The following is a 21,338-nucleotide window of genomic DNA, read 5'->3' as shown; positions in this document are numbered from 1 at the left end:
ATTTAAATATTACCCAGACGGCACAGAACCCTCCGTATCTAATTCGTATGTACATAGTATCCATTGACTATGGGGATACTGTGCCGCTCCGTCGCTTTTCGTCAATGGATAATTTCCATTCGCGGCCTGTTGACAAAGCGCGTACGCAGCATGTGAATGTCCGCTACGAAGTACATACGATAGGATACGAAGCGCGCAGGAACACAGCACTCAGGCTAATCTCAATCGATTAGGTCGAAAATTAGATATATATAGTAACTCGCACGATCGAAAAATGTGTCGAATGCAACACAATCGATAGCTACCGACCGTAGCGAGAACCTTAATACGAATCATTATGAATTGTAAGTTCTCAACAGGTAAATAATACTATATCATGGTATTTAGAATTCATGATACAGTATTATTTACCTATTGAGAACTTACAAAACTTATTCGGCCACTTAAATAACTGCGAAAAATGAGATTCTCAAGGCTAATTCACGCATCTAGCACTGTTAAGTGGCTCGTACTTACTTGGAAACCTTGAGATGTTAATAAGAGTAAATTCTTATTAATTTTTACACTAAATAAGACATCACATAGCCCACGAGCATTAAAATGCTTACCCTAAAGCCTGACGAAATAAAATTTTTAAATAAAAATTGCCGATGAAACAGGATTGCTGACACATCTGCTATTAGTACGATCGAATTCATCAAAATGCAAGCAAAAATTAACGTATAGTTCAGTCTCAGCTACTAAACTTACCCATATCAGGCGCTCAAGTATTTGAAAAATTATTTGGGATGAGTAAAAGTCTCTAGGTCACTGCAGTAAATGTATCAACCTATTAAAAATATGAAAGTCCTGCCAAATCACCAGCATAAACACTTGTAAAATAAAACATGTTATCTCTTAGATCACACCTCCGATTTTATACTTGCTTTGCATGAAGTCACCACCACAAGAAATTTTAACGAGGCAGGAAAGAAAAAACCCACAGAAATACAATACATATATAATGTATTTTCTATTGTCAACCACAATAATATTTCCAATTTTCTCTTCTATCCCACATCTAATTTAGCGAAACAATTACTCTTATTCTCTTTCGAATAGAAAATTATTTAAAAGAGGACTGGTCGATACATAAAAACTATCTTCAATACTTTCTCCGATGAACGTCCACTATCACAGCATCAACTTGCACAAATCAAATCCACATCCACAAATATGTCACTTCTGCCACAATGTCTGTCTTCTTGGCGACAGGTAACAGTGAAGCAATGGTACCTTCCTCCAATCTGGGCACCTTCAATTCAGCAAGAATTTTCTCCTCGTCTTCTCGTCCAAGGCCACAGATTATTATCTGATATCACAAGGTGCGATGTGAAGCTCACACACCTAAAATTAATAAATAATAAAATACCATGTAACTTATTAGGTCAAATCATTTCCAATTTTTGGTATTTCTGCATGAGAAATCAAATTACTAGGCTCGTAAATATAGTAAATATTTGTATGCCTGATATTTTTATTGTTTTAAACTATAGCATAAGATAATTTGAAATGATGAAAGCCGACGTGTAATACACCATAGGGCAAGCTAAGAAGCAATATTCGATCCTATAAACTTGGCAGCTTATTCCTAGTTTCTCCTTTAACCACACGTTTACCGAATGAATTAATACAAAAAGACAACTAAAATGCAAGAATTTTCAAAAGAAATGCTGCTACAATATTTTGAATCGCCATTTTTAGTACTGAATAGTACTATAGTACTTCAGTACTGAATAGTTCGGGATGTTGATGCATCAACATCCCGAAGACACTTCTGACTTAAAATTACATCTAAATAATTACAGCGAGAAAGAGTACATACCTCACAGTTTTTCGTAGGGGTGAAATGTTTTCTTCTTATCGCCCAAATGCACTTCTTCTTCAACTCAGGATCTTTTGGAGAGCTAAAAACTTGAAACATATCCCGGAGTTCCCATTACATCCCGACAATACACACACGAAAGGCATTTTTAACAAAAATATCTCACAAACACGTTTCTGAAGCCCAGTGAATGAAATTTAAGAATAAGGGAAACTTCACCATTACCAGACACTCTATTTTTCACAAACTTAACCACAAAAATCCCTGAAATGTGGTGGGACGTGACGTAAGCCATGCCATCTCCAACGGCTTGTGAAGGCATGTGATCTTTCTAGGAGGATATGGCACGATGGCACCAGATGGCACCACCCGCGAAAGAAAATAGTCCCAGACCGAATACAGTTTTATCGATGAGATACAATTTTATCGATGCATATGAATTTGCCAGTCCTCTTGCATCTTTTTTCGTCATTAAAGGAAATAAAGAAACAAAACCTTTTTAGTAACTTCCTAAGCGCGATTTTTGTATCTTGATGGTCCACCCTCGTATTCAGGTACGAAAACTTCCTGTGCCTTCTGGGTATGTTTATATTATTCGCATATTATGTGCATAATCGACGGAATATTATTAGCATATTATACATATCTATTTATGCAACTTTTATACGGTATAAATTTTGAGTGTACTGTGTGGGCTGTTGCTCTGCATTCCTTTCGTGTTAGTAACGGGGTTTGGAAACCTAATGCAAATTCAGAGAACAAGAAAGGCACTTTTGAAAATAATGAAAAATAACTTTTTGGCTGTTATCTATGAAAAGCAATGGAGAATTAAAAAACACAAGATATTCACTTCTGGTTACAATAAAATTTTATTTCAATATAATGTGACAGAGTTTCACCATTTCTTTGGTTTAATCACGGGTACACAACCACAGCAAAACAGTCTGCCCACAATAAACATGTGAGATCGCGAATCGGTTCCGCGGCAATCACACACACAGGCTACAACTTATTTCAATATTTCAGGTAAAATCCACAATCGATACAAGCTCACACCATTATAAATAATGGTAAATAGGCAAATACGATCATCAAAAACTGGAAGTCACTACCATTCTTATATTCATCACGTGAACATTACAATCAAGAGCTCGCTATGATGAAAACAACTATTTAATCACTGATTTTAAGCCTCACATTATCCTACGCAAGTGGCACAGGTGACTTTTCTCACTACAACTCCTTGGTACGAAATTGATATACTAGTATAAACAAATTTCACACACGGCTTTGAACTTGATAGCTTGATCGTGAAATGTTATCTCTGCGGTGAATGACGAAGGTATAAACGCCACTGAAAATCTTTACATTACTATCAGACACTTCTCGATAGCGTAAACCACTGTTTAAAAACCAACCACAATGGAACAGTGATAACTACAGCTCTTGGCAGATGTTTGTCAACCTCGTCAAACTTTGTGCATTACAACCACTGGCACTGTGATTAACGGTAGTTGTCAAATTGAAAATAACACTATTTTGAAACAAAAGATGTTCGTAGAAATCTCCAAGCAGCGAGCAAAAGTTACATTCAACTCTGATTCAACTCACAATTCAAGCAGTTATAACGTTGAAAATAACACTACTTTGGCACAGAAGATGTTCGTAGAAATCTCCAAGCAGCGAGCAAAAGTAGTATTCACCTTGCAATACAAGAAGTTGTCACATTGAAAAAATAATATTTTGCCACAAAAGATGTTCGTAGAAATCTCCAAGCGGCGAGCAACAGCTGTATTCACCGTACAATACGAGCGCAGGCAGTCCTTAACGACGAATTTTCCGGCACCTATGAAGAAATGGAAGAAGTTTTTGCATATAAAAACATAGCGGACATTAAAAAACATCCAAATTGTTCCAATTAAATAAATGAAAGAGGGTCAACTTACAATCAACGTATCCATCTCCTACGGCCGTGGCTCAGACGGCTAAAACGTTGTTGTATGGGTATTATAAATTTTTTGTTCAACTGCTCCAGTCGGCTCCAGTTTTATATTTTATACGCTTACTCAGACAATATTGTAAATAACACAAAATATGATAGCTTCCGAGTTTCTATCGTCGGATATTTTGTTTTAAAAACGCCAGCTCGACCCGAAAAATGTAAACAGACGTCCGCCATTAGGGGGTCGGTATCTCACCACCGGGGTAGCTGGCCGTGGTATCATACCGACCCCTAAGCCGTGGTATGATACCGACCGGTGGCCACTCGTAATCGCTCAGGGGCGGTAAACGCGCTTCGGGGCGGTATCTCACCGCATGCGGTGAGCCGTTCGTAATAGGCCTCTTAGATTTCTTTAGGTATACTAGGAAGGTACCTGTCAGGTAAAATGGTGAATTAGCGTAGCTGTGAACTGGTAACACCTTCAACTAACCTGACATTAATAAATTACATCAAATTCCCCTATTTTTGTATTAAAGTTCTATAAAAATTTTAGTATCCCGTTCTTGCTGTTGAATTTGTATTGCTGTTTGAATATAGGATGTAATATAAATGTTATGCTTGCCATATGCCACTGTGTTGAATAACTGGACCCTTATGACAAGCCTTATAGTGTAGAAATACCAAGTTGTTTGTGAAATTAGGCCAATTAGTATTATGAAGTATTCTGGACCGCCTGGCCGCCACCGACAACTATGGCGTCGTGAACGCCGCGCCGCGCCGGCCCAATGGATGCCGCTCTCGTGTTATGGCGGCGGCTCTCTTGCCGCGATTCTCTCAGCCGATCTGCTCTCACTGCTCTCTATTCCCGTGTGTTTGCCTTTCTCGGCTTGAGGTGTCCCGTCGCCCAAAATAGGGAATTTGATCACGCCCTCCCACCCTTCTTTTGTTTCGTCGTTTGCGGAACACGTGACCGGCATTGTTCCTCACAGGCGTCGTCTCTCCTCCCTTTTGTGACGTCATCCGTGAAATGTACACACGATGGGGCTGGATAATAGATATCCGGGCCGGGATATTAAATGACATTGATATCCGCGGGTGATGTCAGATACGGGAAGAGAGCAAGCGAGGCCGTTGGGGGCGTCAGCTATTCTGGGCATGTGCGTCTGTCCTCCGCTGCAATGTTCGCCGTTGTCGAAGAAGTCTTCCTTCCTTCCTTCGTGGAGACGATCCCTTTTGGTTGGCCGGCCCCGATCTTCGGCGCTATTGATCTTGGAAGGCCGTGGCACAGCCAGAGGGCTAAATTAAGGGCGGAGCAGAGCCCGCTTTGGAACTTCAGTGGCCATAAGGCGGGGAACGATTGCTCGTCCCTTGCCAAAATTCTGACTGATAATGATTTATGTCTCATTGATTGATCTTCTCGCGAATATCGCAAATGAAGTTTTAGCATCGCGAATATCGGACGTATGATCCTCCATGAGAAGTGCGTTGGCCTAGTGGGTGGTGCGATGGGTTAGGTACAGACCAAAGGGTCCCGAGGTCTAATAACGGCTGAGACGCTCGCACACTTAAGAAAAAATCCTGCAAGTGCCACGGAGAGGAATTCGCTATCGCACCATGCATTTCTGGCTTTCGCGCACCTCTGCCATATGCCTATGTTCATGTAAATTAAGTAAAAAACCCAGATATGAAAGGCCAATGGTGCTATTTTAATTGGTACAGGAATAAATAAATACATGCTGTCAATCTATTAACGAAGAGAAAGATGTGAATTATTAATGCCGTGCAAGGGTGAATGTAAGGAGGGACAGGGTCCTTGGCCCAAATGAGGACATTTATGAAGCAATAATAAAGTGACGTCTTAATTGAGATAATTAAACAAGTGCGTGGGTATAGCTGCAGATTACAATAATACTCCGTCATTTTTTTCATCTGTTTATGCATAAAATATCATGAAGTTAGCAAACGAATACCAGGAGCGATAGACCGGGTGATTCGGACGGCGATATACCTCTACGGAATACTACATTTGTACTGAGGAAAGATCGTTTGCCTCGCTTGAGGTCGAACCTAAGTACCTACCCTCAATCCTCGGCGAGTGCTGTGGCCAAGTTCAACTTAATATTAACTTAAGTGGACGGGACTGATTATTAACCCCTCAAGCGCGGCAGGCATTTAATTAAATCCCATCTCAGCGGCCGGATGAGATTTAAAAATCTTCGCCTTTTTGGTATACTATCATTCAATAATTTATATCTTTCTTAATATACGATCAGTATCGTTGAAAATTTTTGTAAACTTGCGTATTATAATGCGCAACTATATAATAATTTTTCGAGCGATTGGAAATTTTTTTTATTGTTTATGTATCTCTTTTTATGAACTAATGAATTAATTTTCAATTTTGAAATATTTTTATTTGGTTTCGAATAAGCTACGAGATCTCTAACATTCCATGCATTTAAAAAATACAATTACATGATGTAATTTAGTTATTTGGGGTTGAAATTTTCATAACAGATTGGATACTTTCGATAGGATTACCCGTTTCGCCTACTTGAAAATTTACCACTCCACCCACTTCTTTGATTTTGTTCCATCATTACCGTATCATTTCATATAGGTAATCACATGCTAATGTTTCAAACGTCAATATCCAAATATTCAAATGATTTACCTTAGAAAATCTGCTCTGACATGATTTGAAGCAATCCAAACATAATCCCACTGCACATTTTTCACAACAGTACACGCAAACTCTTCATTTCCCATGTTACGCACAAACTGCACACCTCCTTTGAGACTTTGATTTCTTCCCAGCTGCAGGAATTGTCTTTAGGAAATCAACTTTTTTGAGTCTTGGTACTAAATTGCGTAATGAGTGACGGCCAAGTCCAAACAGTTCGTATGACGTTGGGTATTTCAAAAATATTATCTCGCCCAATGGCACGCGAAATGATAAGTCAAGTTTTTATACGTGTTTTTCCCGTGAACAACATATGAATTTAGGACTGCCTCATTCAATAGTCTCCTAAATAACTTCATACATCACTTGTAATGGCGTTTTCTTTCCATTACGTACGAATGCAATAACAGGTCCTTGAAATTCACCCTACCAATGATTTTACTATAGCCTAACACACAAACACACTTCCGAGTCTCTTTTTTGCCTTTCAATACTATTCCAATTTCGTGGGATCCCCAATTATAAAAAAAACACACACAGGAAGTACACCCGATGAGAATTTCAGCACACTGCCTGAACGAACACCACACAGCATGAGTGACTCTGGTGGACTGGGTGGACTGAAGCTCGTGGTTTAGAAGCTCCCTCAAGAGACGAGAAAATATCTCGAAGGGGCCCTGGTATACGCTGACTGTTTAGATGGAATCTTATCTTCGTTGATTACTGTCCAGAAAAAAAAATAAAAAAATAAATGCAGAGCGAAGCACATGGCCCCTTCGCTTAGGACGCTTAGGACTAACGAGGCGGACCAAACACACTTGAGGTGACGACACACAAGGAAAAGATGGAGAGATGGCATTGAGCTTATAAGATACCGTATCTCAAGCTAAAGTAGCTGACCCTTCTAGACGTCTCTCAAGAAGAATAGGCGGAAGTTTTCATGATAGAACAGCTGAAAGAAGGCGATGAGTTTTTGGACCGAAGTCGTCAAGGCGCTGGTTTAAAATGGAATTTTATCGAAGCATTTTTTAAAAATCTTGAAGGCATAAAACAGCTGTAAATATTTTATTGGAAAGAAAAAACATTTCTTTAAAAATTAGAGTAATTAGTTTTAATTTAACATACAATATCTGGCGGAGAAAAAATATTATAAACAGTAGGTCAGGAAGCGTACTGGGTACGCATGACGGCGGCATACGAAATTTAAAGGGCGCGTACTGGGTACGCATGACGGCGTTGAGGGGTTAAGGCCGATTTACACGGGGCACGTACCTGCACAATCTGACGTGTGTTTGAAGGCGCAGTCGAAATTGCGTCGTGTAAAGCGGTGAATTGCTGAAACACATGTGAGAATGCGTGGACGTGAGATGGCAAAATAGCCCCTGTTCTAAGTTCGTTCATGCATTTGCGCAATTCCACGTCATTTTAGAAATTAATGCAGCTCAAACCTGCGCAATTCCGTGTCCCGTGTAAAACGGTCTTTAGTTCCTATCGTGCCGCCGTCGCCGAGTTTGCTGAAAATAAGATCTTTTGTCTCAAAAACTTGAACATTTGGAGTGATTTGGAGTATTCGCGAAAATTATGAGTTTTTTTAATCCGAGTTTAAATTTGTAATTAGGGACCCCAAAAACCTGTACATGCATTACTACGGTTTCGACATTTTACCGTGCCGCACTTTCCAACATTCTGGTCTAGAGTGCGCTGTCCTCGTTGAATTTTCACTGCGTATGATGGAAGGGCGTGTGAAAGGGAAGAAGGGCAAGGGACGGCTCCGAATGAGTCACCCAGGACAGGCTGTAAATTATGTAAAAGAGAAGAAATGCGTCTCTAAGAAAAGTCTAGTGGATAGGAGCGAGGAATGGAGAGCTGCGTCTAACCAACCATAGGATTTTTGTTGATTTATGATTGTGACGCATCACACTTCTGGTTTGTACCAATTTGAAGATTGATGGTGTGGTCTATAACGAAGATAACCATTCACACGTACTGTGCCGTTACTCTTGGATGTTTAGTTGTAAAAAATGTAAATCTTCATTTGAATATTTTCTCTTTTTCGAGATTTGGAAAACGTTAGGGATGAGACGAGGTCATTGCTCTGCGACCGATCCATTGATTCCCCAATTCTCATTTTATTTCTGTCTTTTCACGCCTCGGAAGCGTTTGAATTTCCGTGTTTCCACTGACGACGCGAGGAGCCCCTTCAATGTTCTCTCCGTCACTTGACCCGTCCCGCCGTAAAACATGAGGGATCCGTGAATTTAGTGGAGTAAATTTTTTATAACTTGCCAGTTGACAGATGCGCTATAAAAGAGCCGAGAAAATTGCCCAAATTTCCAGATGGTCCATGTAGAGAGGACTCTTTCCACTCTTCAACGTTTGGCAGGCCATAAAACGTAAGTTCAGCCATAAAACGACTCTGTTCGGGCATCCGATTGCAGTTACTGTAATAAAGCGAGCGGTCATCGCAGGATCGCTTGCTGCCAGATACGTATGAATTACGCTGATTCCTTTCTTTGGGTTGGTTTGAGGTGCGAAGTATCCTTATATTCATGAAAATACTAATATGAATAGTCTTCTGATTATACTGCATTTACTGGCGGTCCGAAAATATAAATTCACCATTTTATTTTCCAAAAATTGCATTTGTAATGGCAATTTTTATGCAAGCTTTCTGGCTTCTGCGGTACTTGTCTAAGGGCCGGTTGCAGGAATGATACATATGTATTCAATAAAGTTATGGGACTCATAAGCCATAGCAACCAAACAATTTGCGTTGCAGGAACGTTCAATAACTTTATGAGTCCCATAAACCGTTTCATAACTTATCGGGCCGAATGAGCGGGGTTAAATAGTTATGAGTTCCATAACTCTTGAAAATGGCGGACGACTAATCAGCTGGTTGGATGATTTCTGAGGTAAGAGTAGAATTTAGCAAGAGAAACTGATTTTTACCATGCTCATAAAATCTCTAACTATCATTATATTGCAGTTTTTTGCTTTTGAATGAGTTTTGTCATAATAGAAGGCGTGTGGCGTACAATTTGAAATAAATACTGTGAGAACTTCTTGTAACTTGCAATATTACACTTGAATCTGCTGCGCTATGAAAAAAAGATAATCGACGTGTGCAAGAACGTATCAACGAGCATCGCCTGTTATTTGTCGTCTTTGTCGTCCGTGAAGGGATGTAATTTCCATTAATTTGAGTTAAACAGGGGTAATCTGTGTCCTGAATTGTAAATTCATCCTGTGGAATTGAGTTATTTGTTTATTGTACTTCGTCAGTTATCAGGTATGGGCAAGGCAAGGTTGCAGTATTTAGCTAGCATTCCATCATTTTTAGATTTTAAAGATTATGATATCACTCATCTTCTATTTGTATTGATATTACATATCCTTGAGATAGTCGCAGTGTTTTATGTTCACTTTATCGACTGTAAGTTTTACTATGAAGGAGGGCAAATAGTAAAATTCAGTCAGAGTGTAAACTTTGTGGTATGAAAGTTGTCGTTTATTTTACGAACATTGAACATTAATTATCCGGGTCATCTCGAGTAAACTTGAAAAAGTGTATTTTAGAATGTTCCTGGAGCAGAATTTTGTGATAGCTGTGTGTAATTGAGGGATTACTTAACTTTGATAGAAGCATTGAGGACAACACCGAAAACTTCCTTTATTATTTAAATTTGGGTTGTCTCAAATTCTTTTTTGACCGATAAAGTTTACAATAGCAGAGTATGGAGAATAATAAAATAATGAAAGAGTGATTAACCTGAAAAACACGTTACAATTGGCATGAAATGTGACAATATTTAGTCCTAACAGTAATTGCCTCAGCTACACAATAATAAAGTATTTTGTTTGGGCAGTGGCAAGTGCTAAGATCCAGGCAATCATATACTTATGTGAAGTATCTTCAATAGTAATAAATTCATAAGTGTTTGACGGAGCAGCTACAATAATTCTGTTGATAGAGAACCTGTGAGGACAGAGTGCTGAAGGTGTATTTAGTGATTTTCAGCTAATTGGAATTCATTTGATTTCTATAGCTCCTGTGCTTAATAAAAAAATGATCATTACATAATTAGAAAGTAACCTTGTTTCATACTATCCATTGATGAAACTATCACAAATGTTAGAGGTCCTTAAATCAGCATTTCACTTTTAATTTAGTGTAATATACCAATGCCATGGATGCATGGAACTTATTCTCTTCAGAATAAAATAGCAATTACTATTGAATGATTGATTTTCTGTGTAAGTTATAGTAATGTTGAGAGGTATTTTCAAACACCATGCCGAATTGTTGTGCATTCTGTTTTCATCTTCCTTAAAAGAAAAGTCAAACATATTTAAAAAATACTCATGATGACTGGTAAAATCACATTCATCCAACAGGTTTGTAATGTTCCTTAGAATTTATCAGCACTTTTTCATGGTCTTCTAAAGATGATCATACAATTATATGTCTTGCATTTAGCATTTATGATTGAAGGAAAAAAAGTGTGCATAGAAGTTGGTGTACTACTATGAGGGCATTAGTATTCATTCTTTTGAGTTGTAGCTACAACTGCTGCAATTTTGCTTATGCCTGTGGACTTTCTTAATATTTTTAAGAGTAAATATTGTGATAACTTTTTATAATTTCAATTTTGGAGAGAATATCAGTGATAAACCACGTTAATGCCTCTTGAAATTGCTGTGATAGTTTATGGATATGCTTCATGAATTTTCTGGTCGGAACATGTCACCTCAGTTACAGGATTTCATTTCCAAATATTTTTCCTAATAGCTTGTAATGCTGATTTTAAAAAAATTAAAATATCTCCATAGCCATAAAAACACCATTAACTATTGGTGCGTATGGGTTTCCGGGCGCTCCAGCCGCGTTCGTCGGTTTTGGGTGACGACGGTTTCGAGAGCCATCCTGCTCCCGTCTTCAGGTCGAAGTGGAGAAGCTTAATTTTCCGCCGAGTTATATAGGCAGGCCCCTGGGCGCTGATTGGCCAGGACCCTCTTCCATGTCTTGTCGATTGGGTAGCCGTGGTCTCTATTGAAGTTCTTCGTTTTGTATATCTCCAGGGCTTCTCTTATTTGCCGTGGGTAGTAACGGCTCTCCTTTACCAGTATTCTTGCCTTGTCGAACTCAATGGTATGTCCCGGCTCACTCCATGCGTGTTCTGCGATGGCCGACAAGTTGAACTGCTTCTGTCTCATGGCTCGGGCGTGTCCCTTCATCCTTGTGGCCATCCCTCGACACGTCTCTCCTGCATATGATTTCCCACATGTGCAGGGCACTTGGTAGACACCCTCTTGGATGGATCTTGGTCACGGTCATGACGCTGTGCCCGGGCCGAAAGACCAAATCCCACAGGAGCTATACGAAATACTATACGGAGCTATACGACAGGAGTCCCCTACATGCTATCTTTTGTTTTAGCGCTTAGGTGGTGTAAGGCTAAGAAATTAGCTTCAAATGGGTTGATATCAGTGAAATAGTCCTACAAAATTCCTTTTTATCTCTCTTTTGGTAATTATATCGATAATACTGCAATATTATTTTCTCGGCTTGTTGTAAGAAACTTGATCCAGGGGTTTCATCCCGCTGAAAAAGTGAGGAAAAATTTATGCCTTATTTCTACGCCTCAGAAGTTTACTTTGGAGGAAGTGTAGTGAATAATAATTTACAAGAGAGGTCGTTTATATTGTAAATTTATGGTTTTTAGGGAATATCCCGCGTCAGGTTATTAAAATGGCCGACGTTTCTTCTCCTATGAGAAAAAACGTCGGCCATTTTAATAACCTGACGCGGGATATTCCCAAAAAACCATAAATCTACAAACATGGACCGCGAAACCTTTAGTAATTTGTCGTTTATAATGTTTTCTAGACTTGGGAACTGCAATAAAAATTACATTATGTTAGTATTTCACATCTGGGTGTTTTCAGGAGGTGTACCACGGCCGAAAAATACTGGATGCAGTGGAATAACTTAGCGCAGAAAGTGATGAGGTCGATGCGTTGATACCGTTGATACTCTCCTCTGAAGTTCGTGACCTCACCGTCGAAGAAATACCGGCGATGGGGAGATAGTCATAAATGAGAGCGGTATTCCGCTACCTTCAGGCATTTCTGGGACTTTTGAAATTAATTTAAACGCGCTGAGATTGAGATCTTTCGCTTATTTCTCACTAAAGGATTACTTCAATTAGTTTCGAACTATTCTAATAAGTACGCTGAGGATAAAAATAAGCAAATGTATACTCCAAGTATGGCAGATCTAATAAAAATCATTGGGATCCTAATATTGTCGGAGTACAATACATTACCACGCACTAATATGTACTGGACAAAAGAAAGAGGATATGTATGTTCCAATTCTGAGACTTTGTATGACGTAGGATAGGTTTGATAAGATTAAAAAATATCTACGCCTCTCCGATGTTTGACAACTAGACAAAAGGGAAACATTTTCAAAAGTCAGGCCTTTTCCCAAAAGTCTAAACCAAAATTTTATTCACTTTGGAATTATTCAAAATAAATTGTGCATTGATTAGCAAATGGTTCCATATTTCGGGCGACACGCAGCTTAAATGTTCATCCGTGGGAAAAAATTAGACTTGGTTGTAAATTGTAGTGCCTAGCCCCATCTACAGACTATCTCCATCAGTTTTTGCCATATGGAGGCGCCGAGCCAGGAAGAGATAGTTCAATACCACTTGGAGAAAGGTTTGCTCTAAACTTTTTGAATTTTTATAAATATCCGAAACACCATGCCGTGCATTTTGATAATTTCTTCACCAGTTTGTCTAATAGCCACTCAAAGTAGCAATGGTGTTTTTGCCATGGGAACAGATAAAGAAAATGAAACCGGACACTCCACACTCAAGTCTCCGAGGGATTGGACAAAAAACCTTGAGGATTTTGACTGTTTCTTGGGCAAGTCAAAAAATATTCTATTAGTGCGATAGTATAATAATTCTGTAGACGCCTTTGCTTCAACTTACGAGAATATTGAACCCATAGTAAGGACGAAAAGGTACAAATGGAGGCTGAATAAGAGTGATTTGATTCCGCAATCAAATGTCATCAACGATTACATTTAGGGAATGGTAGGGGTAAACGATAACTCTGTAGCATTTTTTTCAGTAGCCGTGAGAATGGGTAGCGAGTCGGTACCCGAAACGTCGCACAGTGGGCGGAAATCGGAAAAAGCCGGACAAAATTACAAAATGGCTTTTTTTGAGTTATAAACTTGAAACTTCGCAGGTATACTCAAAAATGATTGAAGTTTATTGATATGTACTTCATTTGACATAGATCCTACTCGTTATTGAGATACAGAGGCTCAAACGTGAGCAAATTTCCATAAAAACGCCCGTCTTCAATTTTCTCTGAAAATCTTCCAAAGTAAGTGAATGGTGAAGTTATGGGTGGATTCTTGCCGAATAAAAAACCACATAATCTGTTAGCATGGTGTTTTTATTTAATTTTCCGTAATCTTAAAGAATACAGCCCATAAATTCTTACCGTGCAGTAACAAAATGGCGGATACTGTTTTTCGACGAAGTTTTACATTTAGGTAGAGTTTCAAATAGGTTTTCGGCAAGGTCGCGCAGAGTAACTTATATGAGAGCATTGTTTGAAGATTTCTTGAGGTCTTTATGCAGTTTTCTTTGAAATAAGTTTGCGTCGCCGGAAATTACATTGATTTTTCGATCGCGCGGCAGGGTTCTTCTCCGCGCGTCGGGAGTTGGATTAGCCGCGCCGCGGTAAGGTTATTGAAGCTGTATGGGTTTTAACGCTCAGCATTCACCGTTTTTATGTTTTGCTTCAAGACACCGATTCTCAAATGGTCTATGGTGAAGACAGTGGAGGTTTTTCATGCGATGTACTTGCACGTTTCATCGAAGTTCATTTCGTTATCTTTGGATACGATTGAAGACCATGCTTCTATTAAAAGCGTTCAAACCTCGACAAAGTGAGTTGTTTTCCTGAGACTCATACAAAAAGACCTACCAAAAAGATACCAGCTGAAACCCTTATACCTTCTTCAATCACCGATCCCTGACCCTCAGGATTCTAATTTCGAAAACGGTCGTTTTATGACACCCTGGAGCGGACCCCTTGGCCGTCTTAACGGAGGTATTTCCATGGGAACGAAAAAATGAATGATTTTTGTGTCGCTTAAAAATTGGCTCGCTGAATCCATAACATTTCCGGAATATGCTTTGCATTACTTTCTCAATACTTCTACGGGAGTTGGTATTTTTGTAAAAATCTATTTCTTTCAAATTTATTGAATAAATACTATTCCACATTTAGCTTTATGTTACAAAATTCATACTTTATTCATACGTACCGGCGGATCAATATTGACATAAATGGCGTGAATAAATCATTCTGCGACAACGTTGCACTTGATAAAGGAAACTTACCCATGCGGGACTCGAACCCGACACTTCTTTGACAGGCGAGCATTTTACCCCGCCGCCACCCAAGTCGGCAAATTGAACAAATAACCAACTGCAAAAAGCGTCATTAAATCTAATGTTTTACTCTTGAGATGAAGAGAATAATGTTCAAGAAGATGGCTTATAATGCAGTGTTCAGTGACTTAACATTACTAATCATGAACATAGATTACTGATGGCAACTAAATAATCAAATTATTTTGGACGAATATTATGGATCGCGTGACAATCTCATGTTCTGCACATACAGTAAGCACTAGAAAGTTGTTGAAACAGATACGATGAAGACAGGGTAGTTTAGGTAGACAATTCCACGGGAACTTCTAGATATTTTAAAACGTGTATCATACCCACATTTCTACTTTGACTGTGGTGAAGGAAAGTTAAGTTCTCTTTAGTGCGCAGAATTTGTGAAAGTGATTTTAATTTGCTTGTGGAGCGTAGAAATTTCAAACTTCCACTTGCCTGTAAGTACGTTTTTGAACAAATCCCCGAATATCTTTTTCAAAATAGTTATTTTAATTTATATTATCAATTTTAGCTGAAAATTTTCTAAGCATTCCTTTCCTAACTAAAATAAATTAAAATTTTAATTATCAAATGCCACTTTAAATTCCAATCGATACGACATATCCAATATGCATTCAGAAAATCATATGTGGCAGTGCAGCGTACACAAACCAACAGAATATTTATCGATATCAGTTGAACGATATTTTACATCTCCTAAGTTATTCATACCCGACGCTATTGCACCGCAGATTTAGAACCCCATGATTCAGCTGTCCTTCAGTGTGTTGCAAACTTAAAACTATCGTTTTTCTTAATTTCGAAATGACTATACTTCCCTGTAGGATAATAAATTATATGGGTTTAAGAAAAAATTAGGAAAATAGCGTAAGCAATGTAAGCATTTCTTTTCCGTTGATCATGGTCAGAACTTGATCGTGTAAAATCCAGAGTTGAAATCATTAAGGCCATCCACCTGCCTTTCGATATAGGTAATGTCTTTCTGATTTTGTAACTTCTTTTGTCTCTTTTTTTCACCTAAAGCGGATGGGATGACAAAATCGTGTCGACGTCGGCAGTGGATTTTTCCAGATAGTAACATCTGAAATTGTAGAGCCTATATGTGAGAAGTGCCTCCGATGCAATTTAAATTCTTTATCAAAAGTTTAGAGATAAATGTAATTAACCTAGAGAAAGTGGAAACTTCAGTCGTTACCCGTAGCGCCTTTGTTACCTGCTGCTTTTTAATCAAACTAAGAGATACAAGGGAACTCATGACTAGGAATTTATCTGAAGAATCCACTTGTTGCCACATTTGCTTAAATTGAGAGTGGCCCGAATTTCCATCAAAACCGTACTTAGAGATTAATCTGTAGTTCACCACCCCATTTAAATCTTGAGAGGTGGAAGTGGTGGCTAAGCAGGCTATTGTTCCCAATATGGTGTGGTTCAGTGGTGCTTGAAGGTTTACTTCGCACATGGTCTCAGTTATTTTAATTCCTTCGTTATAAGCTGCCTTTTTTTGCTATCGCTATTCTATCATAACTGGGATACTATTCGTGTCCATGGCTCAGAGCTGTCCTACGAAAAGACCGATGTTGACGCTTGGTCAAATCAGAGGCAATAATCAATGACAGTGCCTCTTCCACTGTCATCTCAGGGTGGACCTTTTCACTCGTCCTCCACTTTGAAAGAACTCTCTTAGCCCGAAAAGGGGTCGTAGTTGTTATTTCTGCAATTAGGTGAGCTGCTGCAGTGTCTCCTCTCTCTCTCAAACTCACAGATGCCGCGAGAGCAAGCTCAGCAGTAGTAGCAGTAGTTTTTAAAGTTTGAATTTTCTTCTGCGTGATCTAACACATTAGGTGCGACATTTTTTTGGCCGCCCTGGAATGCCTGGCAAATATAATATGAATTTTGTAGCATGAAGCTACAGGGGGAATTTTATTTAGTCAATCAATATGAGAGGAATAGATTTTTACAAAAATACAATACTCAACCGGCTGTCGTTGAAGTATCGGGAAAGTGATGCATAACAAATTCTGGAAATGTTATAGAGTCAGCGAGCCAACTTTTGTATCGACACAAAAATCATTCATTATATCGAGAACTCTCTACCCATTTCTTAAGGTATGGCCATAGAATGCGTTTTGTCAGGAAGTCATTGAGAAATTTCAGAGCATCAGGGCCTTGTCTTAAATTCAGCCTCCGCGATAAATAATGGAGCAAATATTTTTTACCGATTGAATGATTTTTTTACCAATTCCAATATTATTTTGTAGATATCAAGTCATGTAATAATGAGAGGTGGCATTTTCTATGGAATGGCGGATGGAGCCTATGTAAAATTTAGAAATAATAAATTTGTCGAACCTATGGTTATCCAATGCCCTAATGCGTACACGGGGAGGAACGCATGGTAAACGTGTAAAGATATGAAAATCTGTATGTCAAAGTAGAACTGAGGGTATGATGCACATTTTAAAAAAGCTAGAAGTTCCCATGGAAATACCTCCGTTAAGACGGCCAAGGGCTCCACTCCGCGGTGTCATAAAACGACCGTTTTCGAAACTACAATCCTGAGGGTCAGGGATCGGTGATTGAAGAAGGTATAAGAGTTTCAGCTGGTATCTTTTTGGTAGGTCTTTTTGTATGAGTCCCAGGAAAACAACTCACTTTGTCGAGGTTTGAACGCTTTTAATAGAAGCATGGTCTTCGATCGTATCCAAAGATAACGAAATGAACTTCGATGAAACGTGCAAGTACATCGCATGAAAAACCTCCACTGTCTTCACCATAGACCATTTGAGAATCGGTGTCTTGAAGCAAAACATAAAAACGGTGAATGCTGAGCGTTAAAACCCATACAGCTTCAATAACCTTACCGCGGCGCGGCTAATCCAACTCCCGACGCGCGGAGAAGAACCCTGCCGCGCGATCGAAAAATCAATGTAATTTCCGGCGACGCAAACTTATTTCAAAGAAAACTGCATAAAGACCTCAAGAAATCTTCAAACAATGCTCTCATATAAGTTACTCTGCGCGACCTTGCCGAAAACCTATTTGAAACTCTACCTAAATGTAAAACTTCGTCGAAAAACAGTATCCGCCATTTTGTTACTGCACGGTAAGAATTTATGGGCTGTATTCTTTAAGATTACGGAAAATTAAATAAAAACACCATGCTAACAGATTATGTGGTTTTTTATTCGGCAAGAATCCACCCATAACTTCACCATTCACTTACTTTGGAAGATTTTCAGAGAAAATTGAAGACGGGCGTTTTTATGGAAATTTGCTCACGTTTGAGCCTCTGTATCTCAATAACGAGTAGGATCTATGTCAAATGAAGTACATATCAATAAACTTCAATCATTTTTGAGTATACCTGCGAAGTTTCAAGTTTATAACTCAAAAAAAGCCATTTTGTAATTTTGTCCGGCTTTTTCCGATTTCCGCCCACTGTGCGTCGGCGCTCTTAAATAATCTAACCCGCGCGGTATCCTGAGAAGATTTTTCTAAAGTTGTTCGCCGGGAAAGTGTAAAATCATATATAACTCTGTAGCATGTTACCTTATCCAGATTAGGGGCAATGGTTGTGGACTCTATTCATAAATGAGCTAGATAGAGCAATGGTGATTGCGTAACGATTTTACAAATTAGTCGCGGGTAAAGCCATTCCCTAGAGACTTCCGGTCTGAGATCGTAAGAATTTTACTGTAGCAGAAAGAAATTTCCAAAATAAAGACTGATGAAGTTTGGCATAAAAATCGGAGCGCATATGCGGGACGCCCTCGGACAAAGGACAAACCCCAGCATGTTCGTCAAGACAGAATAAAGCATTTTATCAAAGGAATACTGATAACTCCCGGCGAAGATGTTGAGTATGCAAATCACGGTAAAAAATAAAATATAAAACCTAAGTTTTAAAAACCTTTTTGAATATTTTTACCGGAGTTTTCCCAGCGTTGCGTAAACGCAACATTATGAAAATCATTTAATATGTTGATAATAATTTATTTTATTGAATATATATCTTAATTAAACCAAAATAAACTAGAAAATACGAAAAAACTAAAGTTAAAACCGCTACACACAGTCTGGGGAATAATGGGTTAAGTTACCTTGAATATCGGATCAAATCCTGGTTCTTGGATAATGTTAGCCCCAAATGAAGTCATTTGAAAACAGCCATTGTATTTTTAGGTGTTCGCAGGAAAACTCCGTGATTATGGTGTTTCACCGGAAAGCAATGAACGTAATGGCTCAGGTGGCGAAGTCAATAATGGGAGTTTAACTTTGCCATTAAGGCAGCACAATCCATGCGTTTCTCCAGCGAACTTTAAAGCACCACAATGCTCGCAAGCAACGTCCATTTGACCAATGCGAACGAAAGGATAATCAATTGTGCAATCGTAAAGAAACGCTGCTCGATTCAAATCAACACTTGAAGCAACTTGCCGAAGATTATGTCGCTGTTGGTCTCTACGTTGAGCTCGACAATTTCTCATTGCCATCCGGGCCGTTTCACGGGTCTCCTCTCGCTCCTCTTCTGTTTGAAAAGATCGAAGCCGGTCATAATAACGCGACTTTCTTCGCGTGCGTTTTCTCTTTCTTCGGCGATGGATTCATTCATAATGTTTCGGAGCCTCATTGCAGTAAGGGTTTGCTGGGAAAGATGAGATCTTCTGCGTCGAGGCATTATAATACGCAGCAAAAAAACTGACCGGTAATCTAGGGTGCGTTCCGAAATTAACTGGCAGTACTGCCAAACCGTTCCGAAATAAACTGACATCACGGTGCAGTAATCGATGATGTCAGTCAATTGAATTACGTTTTCTACTATGAAATCTACTGTGACTACTGCAAGATTACTGATAATCAACAATTGCTTGGAGATTTGTTTACACACACGGTAGTTATGTTTTTGTTGGCAACTCAATTTGAGCTGATCTTACCTCTAATTAAATTATTTTAATATTACTTTAATATATTTAACATGTTTGATCATTGAATTTTTTTAAATATTGTCAAAAAGATCAGTCAATACATTAGTAAAAACAAAATAAATCACAAACAAAATAAATCTTATTTTTTTGACCGTCTTAACAATCAACTCCTAAAAACATATCTCAAAGATACAGATGAATTTTTTTTGAGAACTTTTCCAATTTTTAATAGTCTATATGTTATCCGGCGCTGAGACGAACCCAAAGAGCCCAATATCACTAAGATCGGTGCAGCCGTTCTCGAGTTGTAAGTGTTCTAACCAACGCGATTTTCGACTTTAAGCTAATATAAGATGGCAAATCGATTGACTGACTGACTCATTGATACAATTTCGCAGCCCAAACTATGATAGGCGTGGGTATTTGGCTTAATGAACGTAAAAGTAAAAAAAATTCATCGGGACAAAAATTCTGAAAACTTGAAAAAGTCGATTTGTTTTCGAGATATATCGACTTGAAATAACATGGGAGCCTTATGGAATTATGGAACTAAAACATTTTCGCTCTTATTTTGTACTTTATCAAGTCTGAGGAACATGATATTCAATGGACGTAAAGTAGATTTTTTGGTCGATTTTTTGGTACGGTTGTCATAGCGACGAATTCATATTTAGTATTTTTTATAATTTTTTGAACGTTTTCTATGCTTTTCTTATGGAAAAAGTTTAGGAATTTTTTTGACCAACTTGCAATAATCGTTGGACAAATTCCTTGAAATATAAGGTGCAGGATTTTTTGGTTGATTTTTTGGCTATCTTGTAATTTTCATGTGTCGAAACCATTCCGAGGAATAAACGATTTCGATTTTACATTGTCGTGATGGGCGAATTTTCAAACTCGGATTTTGGCCTTGAGACATGTGCCATGTGAAAATTTGGAATCTTCTAGAAAAACCGTTTAGGGTTCTTTGAACCCTAACGTTTCAGATTACTTTCTCCGTATCCCTCTTGGATAATTCATATTTAAATTCCGAAAAATATCCTGCTCGCGAAAAATGATTGTCGCCATTTTTTTGTGGAGCATACAACCTTAAATATCTTAGAAATCATTTCAGCTAGATGAATGAAATTTTCAGGGCAATAGCATCATTACAATAGTCAACTTTTTTAATGGTGATAATTCCGCTCGATCGATTCATGTGCGAGTTCTATCGATACCAATCTCCTTGGATACGCTTTAATCGCTAATAACTTTTTGTTAATCAAGTTTTGAACATGAAAGTCTTACACAATGCAACTGATAATGTCATTCATCCGACAAAAGTTAAATCAAGCGGGTCGATTGATTAGAGTCGAAGTTAATATCGATACAAGGTTGCATTCGATGGAGCCATTTTTCAGACCTATTTACATAGTTACGG

Source organism: Ischnura elegans, chromosome 7, assembly GCF_921293095.1.
Source record: "Ischnura elegans chromosome 7, ioIscEleg1.1, whole genome shotgun sequence".
Lineage (NCBI taxonomy): Eukaryota > Metazoa > Arthropoda > Insecta > Odonata > Coenagrionidae > Ischnura > Ischnura elegans.
Note: the sequence above shows the minus strand (reverse complement) of the source record.